At 46.9% G+C, this 13,638-nt stretch overlaps 1 protein-coding gene across 2 annotated transcripts in view; it reads right to left on the bottom strand.

Moving 5' to 3' along the window:
- Window positions 1-12,775, bottom strand: part of LOC122557975 (tumor protein p53-inducible protein 11-like) — a 65,230-nt gene extending 52,455 nt beyond the window's left edge. Inside the window, exon 1 of one of the 2 annotated variants that reach the window (XM_043706280.1) lies at window positions 12,673-12,775. The gene's annotated coding sequence lies outside the window, so the exon portion shown is untranslated. Of the gene's footprint in view, window positions 1-82; window positions 87-12,672 lie in introns of those variants that run through there. The other variant, XM_043706279.1, reaches the window with a different exon arrangement.
- Window positions 12,776-13,638: the final 863 nt, after the last annotated feature.

Below are 13,638 nucleotides of genomic sequence, written 5' to 3'. Positions count from 1 at the left end.
CCTCTATCTCACACTCACTGTTGGGAGGCCTGTAGTACAGCCCCAACCTTCCTATTTCTGAGCTCTGCCCGTATTGCCTCACTGCTTGAGTCCTCCATAGTGCCCTCCTACAGCTGTGATATTTTCTTTGACGAGTAATGCAACTCCTCCACTCCTTTTACCTCCCTCTCTATCCCGCCTGAAGCATCGATATCCTGGGATATTTAGTTGCCAATCATGCCCTTCCCTCAACCAAGTCTTAGTTATAGTAATAACATCATACAACCTGAAGGTGGCAACGCAGATCATTAGAGTGGTTAAGACGGCATCCAGCATGCTCTCCATTACCAGACGGGGTATTGAGTACAAGGGTTGGCAGGTCATGTTATAGTTGTGTAAGACTTTGGTTCGGCCACATTTGGAATACTGCGTATGGTTCTGGTCACCACATTACCAAAAGGAAGTGGATGCTTTGGAGAGGGTGCAGAGAAGATTTACCAGGATGTTGCCTGGAATGGAGAGGGAGTCGTACGAGGATAGGTTGAGAGTTCTCGGCCTTTTCTCGTTGGAACGGCGAAGGATGAGGGGTGACTTGATCGAGGTTTATAAGATGATCAGAGGAATAGATAGAGTAGACAGTCAGAAACTTTTTCCCCGGGTACAACAGAGTGTTACAAGGGGACATAAATTTAAGGTGAAGGGTGGAAGGTATAGGGGAGATGTCAGGGGTGGGTTCTTTACCCAGAGAGTGGTGGGGGCATGGAATGCGCTGCCTGTGGGAGTGGTAGAGTCAGAATCTTTGGTGACCTTTAAGTGGCAATTGGATAGGTACATGGATGGGTGCTTAAGCTAGGACAAATGTTCGGCACAACATCGTGGGCCGAAGGGCCTGTTCTGTGCTGTATTGTTCTATGTTCTATGTGCATCAGCCTATTGCAGAATACACCTCATTTCCACTTGTATAGAAAGCAGTGGGAATAGTTCTGAGAGCAGGCCAGGCATTCACAGCACTCTGTGCTGCATTGGAATGACTTATGACAAGCATCATGTTCTTGTCTAAATCTCACAGATAATTAACAGTCATAGAGATACACAGCACAGAAACAGACCCTACGGTCCAGCCGTCCATGCTGACCAGAAATCCTAAATTAATCTAGTCTCATTTTCCAGCACTTAGCCCATATCCCTCTAAACCCTTCCTATTCATAAATCCATCCAGACACCTTTTAAATGTTGCAATTGTACCAGCCTCCACCACTTCCTCTGGCAGCTCGTTCCATACATGTACCACCTCTGCATAAACATGTCTCCCTTTCAGTCCCTTTTAAATTGGAGGTCAAAGTTCAAAGAAAGGATGGAAGTGAAGATTTAATAGTCACTGAATGCTGGAATTTGACTGCAGTCCAATGGATGACGTGAGAAGCAGAGGGCGGGCCCTGTGAAACAGGTCCTGGTTTTGCTGGAACTCAATGGAATCCATTATCTACATGTCCTGGTACAGAGAGGACCATCTGGGAAAAAGTCTCAATTTCCCCCACGTCAACCCAGCAGAATGCTCTCAGAGCACAAGCTGTGGCAGTCAACAGCCGAGGAGGAGCAGACAGCCATCTGCAATGTATGCCAGACCCTTTAACATCATTCAGGGGCCTTGACATCTCACAGAGTGCTCTCTTCACAAACAGGGAGAACAAAACAGCAGTTCCGTCTCACAATTAGCATTCGTAATGAATATTTCATTTTGACAAGTGCCATGGCATTAAGGTGTCAATAATTCAAGACAATTTCACCCTGCTTCCTCCCGCACTCAGGGGGGTTACTTTCCAATTCAATGAGTCAGCAGAGCTGGTTTTGTTACACACTCAGTCTCTGCACTTCTGTCACCACACAGTCTTCTTACTGGGGAACATTACAGCAGGCGGAGAGTTCCCTGTGGCTCCTTCAACTCCTGCCAGTCCTGACGAACTCAGGCACCACCATAACATCCTGGCACCAGAGGTCAGAGGTGACGAGGTACCCATTTTGCTGAACAATTAAAGGTTGGCACTCCTACAAAATAAAAACCAGGGCCAGTACGAAGCAGCGAGTCCATTCTCTCTTCTATCCCCTTCCCCAGACTCTGCCCTCATGCTCTGACCAGCAACAGAAAGTCCCATCTTCCTGAAACTCAAACACCCTCATCCTTCATAAAGTCAAATCAGATCCTCCACAGCCTCCTTGCTGCAGAATGGATCAGACTTATCCAGGTTTTTAAAAAAAATATTCACTGGGTGTGGGGGTGGCGTCAATTGGGCCAGTACTTCTTGCCTGTCCGTAATTGTCCTGGAGGAGGCAGTGGTGAGCTGCCTTCTTGAACCAGTGAAACTCTTGGAATGCAGGGGAGTTGTTAGGGAGGGAATTCCAGGATTTTGGTCCAGCAACAGTGAAGGAACGGCGATAAATTTCCAAATCAGGATGGTGAGTAACTGGGAGGGGAACTTGCAAGTGATGGCGCTCCCACATATATGCTGCCCTTGTCCTTCTGGATGGAAGTGGTCATCGGTCTGGAAGGTGCTGTCTGAGGATCCCTGGTGAATTCCTGCAGTGCACCTTGTAGATAGTACACACTGCTGTTACTGAGCATTGGAGGTAGAGGGAGTATACGCTTGTGGATATGGTGCCGATTAAGTGGGCTGCTTTGTCTTGGATAATGTCAAGCTTCATGAGTGTTGTTGGAGCTGCGCCCATCCAGGGAAACGGGGAGTGTCCCATCACATTCCCGACTTGTGCATTGTAGATGACGGACAGGCACTGGGGATTCAGGAGCTGAGATCCTGACCCAGCCCATTGCAGTTCACAATTCTAGCTTTTTATTCGGTAAAATGATGATGCTTTTTACAGCACAAGTGAAATTCTAAATCAATGCTTTAAAACAAAAAAATCACATAAATTTTAAACTCTTCTGCTATCCACAGCCACGGTTTCATTAACAAGCACTAGTGGGTGTGACTGGGCACTCCGCTGCTGTGAGGCGATGGGTACAGCGCCCATTCTCCCTCTCAACAGTGCACTATCTCCCAGTTCAGGAAGCTTCCCGGGTACAGCAGCAAACAATGTTATCCCGAGAAAGTACAGCTGGACCAAATCTCAGGTTCACAGCTCCCTCCCTCGGCTCAGGAACGGGTCAAGTTGAAGTTCGTGTCCATTACCATGCCAACAAGCTGGTCAGGTCCATTTTGGCAGCGTGGGAACAAACCCAAGTTGCCAATTTGAGAGAGGTTCCAGACTGCAGATTTTTATTCAAGCCCGATTACATCATGTGCTCAAGACAACATCTCACTTAATGTTATTGGCGCAAAAGGGAATGACAGAGTGTACACTGTAGAGCTTTCTCACAGTACCGCCCTGCCTACACACACACTCACCGACACACACACACACTCAAGCACTTACACACACACACACTCACACACACATACACGCATAGAGACACATGCAGACACACAACATACGCAGACACACACATAATTACACAGACACACAGACTAAGTGAAAGTTGGAGGTCATAGTCATAGAATTATACAGCATGGAAACAGACCCATTGGTCCACCTCATTCATGTTGACCAGATATCCTTAATAAATCAAGTCTCACTTTCCAGCATTTGGCCTATATCCTGATGGAGGGCTTCTGCCTGAAACGTCGATTTTCCTGCTCCTAGGATACTGCCTGACCTGCTATGCTTTTCCAGCATCACATTTTTCGACTCAATCTCCAGCATCTATAGCCCTCACATTCTCCTATATCCATCTAAATCGTTTCTATTCACATACCCACCCAGATGCCTTTTAAATGCTGTAATTGTACCAGCCCCCACCACTTCCTCTATGTGAAAAAGTTACCCCTCAGGTCCTTTCTAAATTTTTTTCCCTCACTTTAAATCTCTAGTTTTAGATTCCCCTACGCCAGCGAAAAGGCCTTGGCTATTTATTCTATCCATGCCCTTCATGATTTTACAAACCGCAGCCTCCGATGTGCCGGGAAAATAACCTATTCAGCTTCTTCCTATAGCTCAAATCACGTTGGAGAGATGCAGTTAGCTCAAGCTAGGGAGATAGGAAGCCAATCTCTGCTGAGTTTCCAAACAGCCATACCTTGATGGCTAGGTGTAGAAACCTCGTGTTTACCCTATAGATCAAGAGAGTCAGTCCCGCCCTCTGCGTTGATTTGGTTTTTGGTGATGAGAGGTGAATCTGTGCTGCAACCCATCTCCTCCTCGTTTCAAACAGCCCTCCAACTGAGCTCCTTAGGACAGCAAAGAGTGACCCTGAATCGTTGCTAAGGAAGTAACCCCAGCAAGCAAGTAGCAACTCAGCAACAGGCCAAAATGGACACCAGCCAAGTAAGGCCATCACTGATCCTGGCAGACACCAGCCCCACTCTTCACAGGATCATGAGCAAGATCCTCGGATTTCTGATCCCGAATTCACATCAGCCCCATTCCAGTCAAATGTCCAGGAAGCTCCCATGAACATTCCTGGACAGGAAAATACAAAGGCCTTGAACCCCACACTCACACTGACAGAAATATTCAGCCCCCATTCCAATGCTCGTCAGACTTCCTCTCCAGTGAAAAAGGATTCCCACCATTCTGTGATTAAAAAAACATTTTCCTCTAACCCCTTCTGCCCCTCACCTTAAATCCATGTCCTTGGTCTTTGATCCCTCGAGCAAGGAGAAAGGTTTTTTTCTCCTGTCTACCCTATCTGAGCCCCTCATACATTTATCCATCTCCCCTGTGTCCCTTATACTGTAAGGAAAACAACCCTAGTCAGTCCAATCTCTACATTAAGTGAAACTCCCTAGCCCGGCAACATATGGGTAAATCTCCTCTGCACCCTCGCCAGTGCTATCACATCCCTCCTTTAATATAGACTCCAGAACTGCACACAACACTATGACCTAACCAACATTCAATACAGTTCCAGCATCACCTCCCTTCTCTTAAACTCTGTCTTGACTAATGAAGGCAACATTGCAATAAGCCTTCTTAACCATTTAATCCACCTGCCCTGATAATTTAAGGGACTGGTGTACATGCACACCAAGGTCTCTCTCATCCTTGGTGCTTCTCAGGGTCCTATCATTCATCATGGATATATTTTATTCTTGTCTCATTTCATTTGTAACTGGGAGAACATGATTAATCTTTCTGTTTGCAGCCACTATTCTGCAATCTTTTCCAAGAAAATCACATCACAGTTCAGCATTGGTCAACAATGACATTAGCGTGTGGTCAGTCTCAGGAAGAGTAAATCAACCAAGACCCATTATTGTATGGATGGGATTAATTTTAATGTACCCGAACCTAATACTGGACCAATGCACTATCACTACTGTTACTTATTAATATACAATTGGATTTCCAAAAGCAGATCCCATTTAACAAGGTCCATTTGGAAAAAAATTAGGCCACCTTCTTTTCTGTCAAAGTTAAAAATCACACAACACCAGGTTATAGCCCAACAGGTTTAATTGGAAGCACACTAGCTTTCGGAGCGACGCTTCTTCATCAGGTGGTTGTAAGAGCATCGCTCCGAAAGCTAGTGCTTCCAATTAAACCTGTTGGACTATAACCTGGTGTTGTGTGATTTTTAACTTTGTACACCCCAGTCCACCACCGGTCTCTCCGAATCTGTTCTGTCGTTCTGTTTCCAAACAAAGATAGCATCTTGGAAGCATTACAGCACTCTCCATAATCAAATCAAGACTCTTATTGTTTCAAGTGACCAAGAATTTCTTTCACTCTGAATAAAGTGTTGACTGAGCTATTCCTCTTCCTTGTCCCCCCTCGGTTCCATATCCTGTGTGTCTCTAAAATAGATCAATCTCCAAATTAAGGCATCAAGCTTTTGGAAGAGTTCCAGTTTTTTTTGTGTGAAAAAGTACTCCCTGATTTCTTTTCTCAACACAAGCGTGTGGCCATTTGAGCTGATGTCCCCTTGTTATTAATTGCCTGCCCAGATAAAATAATTCCCCTGCACATTCCTGATCAAATCTATTTTAACATCACCCTTTAATTTCCTATATGAAAGGTACTATGAACCAACATGCCTGTCCTTTAACCCATTATTCATGAATATCATCCCAGTGAATCTGCAATATATCCCTCTCCAAGGCCAGCACATCCTTCCTAAGGCGTGGCCAGAGCCAAACACAATACACCAGATGTGGCCTGAACAAATGTAGCTCGAACTTCCTCCCCTTTCGAGATCAGGTTTTCTTTTGGAATGTTCTTATTTGAAATTAAGAGCTTATTTTAGATGCTACATCTGGCTTCTATGTAAAGCCTTCTATGTAAAGCTGTGTCCACTTTCAGATCCTGGACATCGAAAAGGGATGGGGAGAGATTTAGAATGAATCTCCTGAGACCCAAAATTGACAAAAGGTCAAAATGCCTGCACTTGTCTCTGACAAATGGGACTTTTAAGGTTAGCGACTGGGTTCATTCCGTTGCAGAGGGAGAAAGAGATGCCATTCTGACATATGGAATAATTTCAAAAACAGGAGTTCATGGTTAGAGAACTTGAATGGAATTTCCCTTCTCAAAGCAGCGACATGGGGAACAGCACCATCAGCAGTGCAATAGTGCGGTGGCTCAGTGGTTAGCACTGCTGCCTCACATCTCCAGGGACCTGGGTTCGATTCCAGCCTCAGGTGACTGTCTGTGTGGAGTTTGCGCATTCTCCCGGTGTCTGCGTGGGTTTTCTCCGGGTGCTCTGGTTTCCTCCCACAATCACAAAGATGTGCAGGTTAGGTGGATTGGCCATGCTAAATTGCCCATAGTCTCCAGGGTTGTGCAGGCTAGATGGATTAACCGTGGGAACTGCAGGAGTGAGGTGGACACTGGGTGGGATAGTGTTTGGAGGGCTGATGCGGACTCGATGGGCCAAATGGCCTGCTTCCACACTGTAGGGATTCCATAAAAAGGAAACCAGAGCACATCTCAAGATGCACATCCCCATTATTTGTAGGGATTAATGGCTATCAGCCTGGAAAAGCGACAGAATGAGCCCCGTTCTCTCTGTAAGACATCACTGGGTACAGATACTCAAACAGGTTGGAAGGAACTGGGTGAAACAATGTGAACCCTCCCTCACTGCTGGAACAGTCATGTGAATAGTCACACTCCAGATTCAGGGGGAAGTAATGGGGTAATTAATCTGGCAGAAAGATGGCATCATTTGTAAGGAAGGAGAAATCATACCAGAGTGAGACATTACCTGAGGGAACAGTTCAGAGAACATGGAAGAAGTATGGGAATAGAATTGGTAAATGTTAAAGGCGGGGGGGGGGGGGGGGGGATTATTGGAGAACAAAGAGTACAAAAAGGGTCAGGAATCTAACTTCAGATATGGGGACAACTGAGAAAGGGGACAGTCAATGCAGACTGAGGGTGTTCTACTGAATTGCATTCAGTATATGAAACAAGGTCTCAACGAAGTAGTCGCACAGATTGAAGTTGGCAGGTACAATGCTGTGAGTGTCCCAGAGACGTGGCTGCAGGGGATCAGGGCTGGGAATTCAATAGCTGAAAATGTGTTGCTGGAAAAGCGCAGGTCAGGCAGCATCCAAGGAACAGGAGAATCGACGTTTCGGACATAAGCCCTTCTTCAGGCTTATGCCCGAAACGTCGATTCTCCTGTTCCTTGGATGCTGCCTGATCTGCTGCGCTTTTCCAGCAACACATTTTCAGCTCTGATCTCCAGCATCTGCAGTCCTCACTTTCTCCCCTGGGAATTCAATATCCAAGGATACACTCAAAAGGACAGGCAGTTGGGCAGAAGCTGCCTTATTAGGAAGAAATGATGTTAAAGCGATAGCAAGAAATGATTAGGAGTTGGAAGGTGTAGAATCTGTGTAGGTAGTGTTGAGGAGCCACAAAGGGTAAAAGACTCTGATGGGAGTGAGGTACAGACCTCATCGCAGGATACGGGATAGAAAAGGCATGTGAGAAAGTCACTCTGACAATAATAAGGTCAGAAATTGCTGGGAAACTTCTGCAGGTCTAGCAGCAGTTGTGGAGAGAAAATAGCATTAACCTTTCAGGCCTAGTGAGCCTTCCTCAGAACTAGTTCTACTCGTAGGAGAGACTGGGATCCGAAGGCACAGCCTCAGAGGGAAGGGATGGCCTGCTTTAGAATTGAGATGAATTTCTTCAGCCAGAGGGTGGTGAATCTGTGAAACTCACTGCCACAGAGGGCTATAGGGGCCAGGTCATTGAGTGCATTTAAGACAGAGATGGATAGGTTCTTGATTAGTGAGGGGATCAAGGGTTACAGGGAGAAGGTAGGAGAGTGGAGTTAAGAAACATACCAACCATGGTCGAATTGTAGAGCAGATTCAATGGGCTGAATGGCCTAATTCTGTTCCTAAACCTGATGGTCTGAATCGAAGGATATCAACTAGAAATTATTATTGACATTCAGCTATATAAAGATTGAACTCTTTCCCAGTTTAACATGCTTTCCTTCAGAGATGACATAGAAAGGACTTCATGTTCAGCCTGTGAAAGATGTACACAGATTCAGATTGATCCATTTGGGTTATCACACAGGGATCATCCCTGAGCACCAGCTTGTTGGGTCTGTCACAGGAGGAAATACCCCCTGTTTCAATCTACAGTCTGTTTCTTTCTTCACTTTTGACAAGAGTGGATGAGGAACTCATCTGGATGTAAACAGGTTTCAGAACGTTGGTATGGCCAAGTGAGGAGGGGTGATTGAGCTTCCATCTTGGCAATCTTTCTGTCCCACATCCAGGCTTTATGGCCATTTTAGCAAGCAGCTGTACCTCTCTGTAATAAAAGTACACACCCTCATTCAAGAGGGCAGTCTGTGGTGGCAATCACTCACCACTGAGTATGATTGCCCACCTCGGAGATTCTGTGTGACCACTCATGAGTCCTGTGTGACTGTTCAGCCCAATCCTAGAGTCACACCTTGCACCACACATTTGGCAGGCGTTTCTGGGAGGTGGGATTGATCCTTGGCCCAGAGATCAATTGACATTCCTTTCTGTGGCTCCTTTTCCCTGCTTCCTATTGCCCGACAGACCAGTCCCTTCATACAGCAGCTTCCTTCAAGTCGGTTTCATCTGAACTACCCCGAGGGACGTTGACATCTGTACGGCATTTCTTGAGGGAAGCCTTCCGGGGGGTCTTTGAAATGTTCCCCTCACCCTCCACTCATTCGAGTGTCTTCCTTCAGCTGGGCGAAGGGGATTAGCTTTGGCTGTTGGAACTCAGGTATCTTAAACGCGTGGTCAATCCAGCAGATGATCGTGACCTCGATGCTGGTGCTATTGGCTGCTTCAAGGCTGCTGGTGTTACCATGCCTGTCCTCTCAGGTGACGCAGCGAATCCATCTCAAACAGCATTTTCTTCTCAAGAGGTAGCAGCTATACACTGTTCAAGTTTCAGAGCCAGATAGAAGAGTTGGAAGGATGACTACATTGTACAGAAGGATATTGGTGTCAGCACAGATGTCATGGTCATTGAAGACTCTCATCCTCAGGCAGTGCTCACAGATTGGGTGCAATGTCAAAGCTCCACGTGGATGTCAGCGTGAGATGAGAGATAGGTAAAGGAAATGTTCCATGTTTGGAAGGGTTTCTCTTTAGGGAGGATGCAACTGGAAGTCGACTTGGAAAAGGTTCGTCAAAGTCACTTTGAGATTGAGGCTGAGATCAATTCTTCAGTATGTTTCTGCAAAGTGGAGTGAGGCTTGAAGGTTCTCTGCCGAGAGAGTGGGAAATGCCACAAAGCGAGGTCAGTGTCGTTTTCATCTTCGGATTTCAACCGATGGATGAGTTTTTCTGGGCAGCCGACCTTTGACAGGATCTTCTAAGGGACTTCTGATAGTTTCAATAGATACACAATCAGCAGAGATACATGTGGAAAAACTTTGCTCAAAGTTAAGATGCTCAGACATCCAGTAGAGACATGGTAGCCTGAATGGGTCCTACTGCACTGTGAAATGTAATTGACATTCCAGGCTGAAATTAACAAGATGAATACATGTTCATGGCTGTGGTCAGCTTCTCAGCTACTGGTCATCCACTTCTTGTCCTCCTGAGGTTACAGTTGTTGTTGTAGGAGGGAGAGGTGTCCTTCCTGGAGCAGAGGTGTCTCACAGAGTATTGTTGCTGAGCTTCAATAGGGGCATGGCTGCCTGAACATGGTGAGAATTAGTGAAAGTGAATGGGCTTGATTCATTTGTTAAATTATAATCTATCTTCATGTGTTTTTTTTCACTCAATGCCTGTACATTTGAGACAAGACGAAGACATGCCAAGTAAAGATTCTGTCATTGGCACTATAATGGTTCTCTAAATAACACATTTGTTTATCGGCTTGTAAGCACAGCAGGCTTTTCGAAGCAGATTTCTGAATAGATTCAGTTTTTGTCAGCATTTCAAAACTTGCCATGACTCTTGTATAGCTCGTGGCGTTTGTATATTGAGTGAGAGGGTGGGGGTATGAAATGGATGTGGAAGATGACGGGTAAGGGCTAAAGGGCCAAACAGCATTTAGTACAAATGAGGCACTCTCAAAGAGGTGAGGCAGCCCTACTACCCTGGTACTCACCCACCCCCATAGCTAAACACAACCTTCTAAACAGGCATTCATCAACCTCCATGGATAAAACCAACCTTCTAACCTGGTACTCACCCACTTCCATGGCGAACCCTAACCTTCTAACCTGGTACTCACCCACCCCCATGGCTAAACTCAACCTTCTAACCGGGCACTCACCAACCCCCATAGCTATAGCCAACCTTCTAACCTGGCACTCACTCACTCCCATGGCGAAACCCAACCTTCTAACCTGGCACTCACCCCCCCACATAGCAAAACCCAACCTTCTAACCTGGCAGTCCCCCTCCCCCATGGCTAAACCCAAACTTCTACCATGGAACTCACTCACTCCCATGGCTAAACCCAACCTTCTACCCTGGTACTCATCCACCCCCATGGCTAAACCCAGCCGTCTAACCTGGCACTCACTCACCCCCATTGCTAAACCCAACCTCCTAACCTGGCACTCAATCACTCCCATGGCGAAACCCAACCTTCTAACCTGGCACTCACTCACCCCCATGGCTAAACCAAACCTTCTAACCTAGCTCTCACTCACCCCCATGGCTAATCCCAACCTTCTAACCTGGCACTCACTCACCCCATAGCTGAACCCAACCGTCTAACCTGGCACTCACTCACCCCCCCATGGCTAAACCCAACCTTCTAACCTGGCACTCACCCACCCCCATGGCTAAACCCCACCTCCTAACCTGGCACTCACCCACCCACATGGCTAAACCCAACCTTCTAACCTGCTACTCATCCACCCTCATGGCTAAACCCAACCTTTTACCCTGGCACTCACCCACCCCCATGGGTAAACCCCACCTTCTAACCTGGCACTCACCCACCCCCATGGCTAAACCCCACCTCCTAACCTGGCACTCACCCACCCACATGGCTAAACCCAACCTTCTAACCTGCTACTCATCCACCCTCATGGCTAAACCCAACCTTTTACCCTGGCACTCACTCACCCCCATGGCTAAACCCAACCTTCTAACCTGGCACTCACCCACCCCCATGGCTAAACCCCACCTCCTAACCTGGCACTCACCCACCCACATGGCTAAACCCAACCTTCTAACCTGCTACTCATCCACCCTCATGGCTAAACCCAACCTTTTACCCTGGCACTCACCCACCCCCATGGGTAAACCCCACCTTCTAACCTGGCACTCACCCACAGCCATGGCTAAACCCAACCTTCTACCCTGGCACTCACCACTCCTATGGCTAAACCCAACCTCCTACCCTGGCACTCACTCACCCCCATGGCTAAACCCAACCTTCTGACCTGGTACTCACTCACCCCCATGGCTAAACCCAACCTTCTGACCTGGTACTCACTCACCCCCATGCCTAAACCCAACCTTCTAACCTGGCACTCATCCGTCCCCATGGCTAAACCCAACCTTCTACCCTGGCACTCACCACTCCTATGGCTAAACCCAACCTCCCACCCTGGCACTCACTCACCCCCATGGCTAAACCCAACCTTCTGACCTGGTACTCACTCACCCCCATGGCTAAACCCAACCTTCTAACCTGGCACTCACCCACCTCCATGGTTAAAATCAACCAGGTTTGTTGGCCATGGCCAATCTGTTCCTGAAGCCACCTTTTCCAGGGGGAAAACTCATGGGCCTATCTGGGAGCGAATCTGGAAATTTACCAACTCGAGCCTCTCACCAACATCTAGCTTTCTAAATGCACAAACACTCATCAAACACACAACCACTAACACACATCTGTCCACTCCTCGAACTGACATCTTTGTGATCATCAATGATCTACAAGTAACAGCTCATAACACGGAAAAGTTCACATTTCTCAGTTGAGCTTTGTGTTCCGAGATACCTCCACGACAATGTAAAGTTGACGCTTTTACTAAAAATGACAAGAATATTTAAATATTTCCATTCCAATGCAAGCTACCAGGGGCTAAAGTTAACAAGCCATCAGGATATCACAATGGAAAAATCTCAGATGGTGGCCTTTCTCCAGATCCAGCAGATACAAAGACAGCACTACACCATGAACCAAGCCACATTAATTCTTTCTGTTTGCACACACCTTATAATGGGCTTGTCTTTTTCAACTGGAAGTGATGGTTAAATCCTGGTCCACAGTCCTTGGCTCTCTCTCTCTCTCGGCTTTGCCACATTCACATCTGTCTGCTTTCCACTTTCCAGTCAGTCCCACCTAAAATTCAGTGTCCTCCACTCCTCCCATCTCATTAACGTGGTTCCCGAGAGTCTCTCGACAGTTCCTTACCAAGGTGACTTCTTCCATTTGCTTTTAGCACTGCTTTCGATTCGGAAATATGTCCCTTTTTAAACAGTCTTTAAAAACTAGCGACTACCTGGGTAGGTGGCCACACTAAGTTGTGAGCAGGAGTCTAAATTTCTTTTCCCACGCTGAACAATGGCATACAGCCTGTTGTTTCAGAGAGAAAGCAGTCATGAAATGCCAGACTATTCGGTGGCCCCTCCAGGGAGATCCATCCCTTTCAACACGATCCAAAAAGAGAGAATATTTCTTTCCTTAGAATTGCCGATGTGCCTGGGAGGTTTCCATTCTCTTCACGCCATCCTGGAGCTGTCCTGTCTAGTCTGTTCTACATTCCTGACAGGTTGAGACTAGCCTGCCTCAGAGCCACTCCTTCCAATGAGATGTAGAGACAGCTATTTGATGGACAGGCCTGGTCCCACTCCCAGGGTAACAGTCCGTACTCACAGACCCGACTTACAGTGAATTCACACTTGGGAAGTGGTGGAAGGTGTAAATGACAGAGCTGGATGCAGTGGCTGAACGAGTCTCGGCACATGTCAATGTGACCTCAGTCGATATTCCCGTTGCAATGTCCGAACCAGTTTATACGAGACAGATGGGGCATGGCTGGAGACTGACATCTTCCAGAGAGTATTCTAACTGCCTGCTACAGAAGAGGTTTCGAAGTATTCTAGCCTGAAGTCACATGCAGATTGGGTGTCACGTCGCTGCTTGTTCTACAAAATTCCTGTTTGTGCAGCATCTGCA

The sequence above is a fragment of the Chiloscyllium plagiosum genome, chromosome 16 (assembly GCF_004010195.1).
Source record: "Chiloscyllium plagiosum isolate BGI_BamShark_2017 chromosome 16, ASM401019v2, whole genome shotgun sequence".
In the NCBI taxonomy this organism is placed as follows: domain Eukaryota; kingdom Metazoa; phylum Chordata; class Chondrichthyes; order Orectolobiformes; family Hemiscylliidae; genus Chiloscyllium; species Chiloscyllium plagiosum.
Note: the sequence above shows the minus strand (reverse complement) of the source record. Positions and strands in the feature narration are given on the sequence as shown.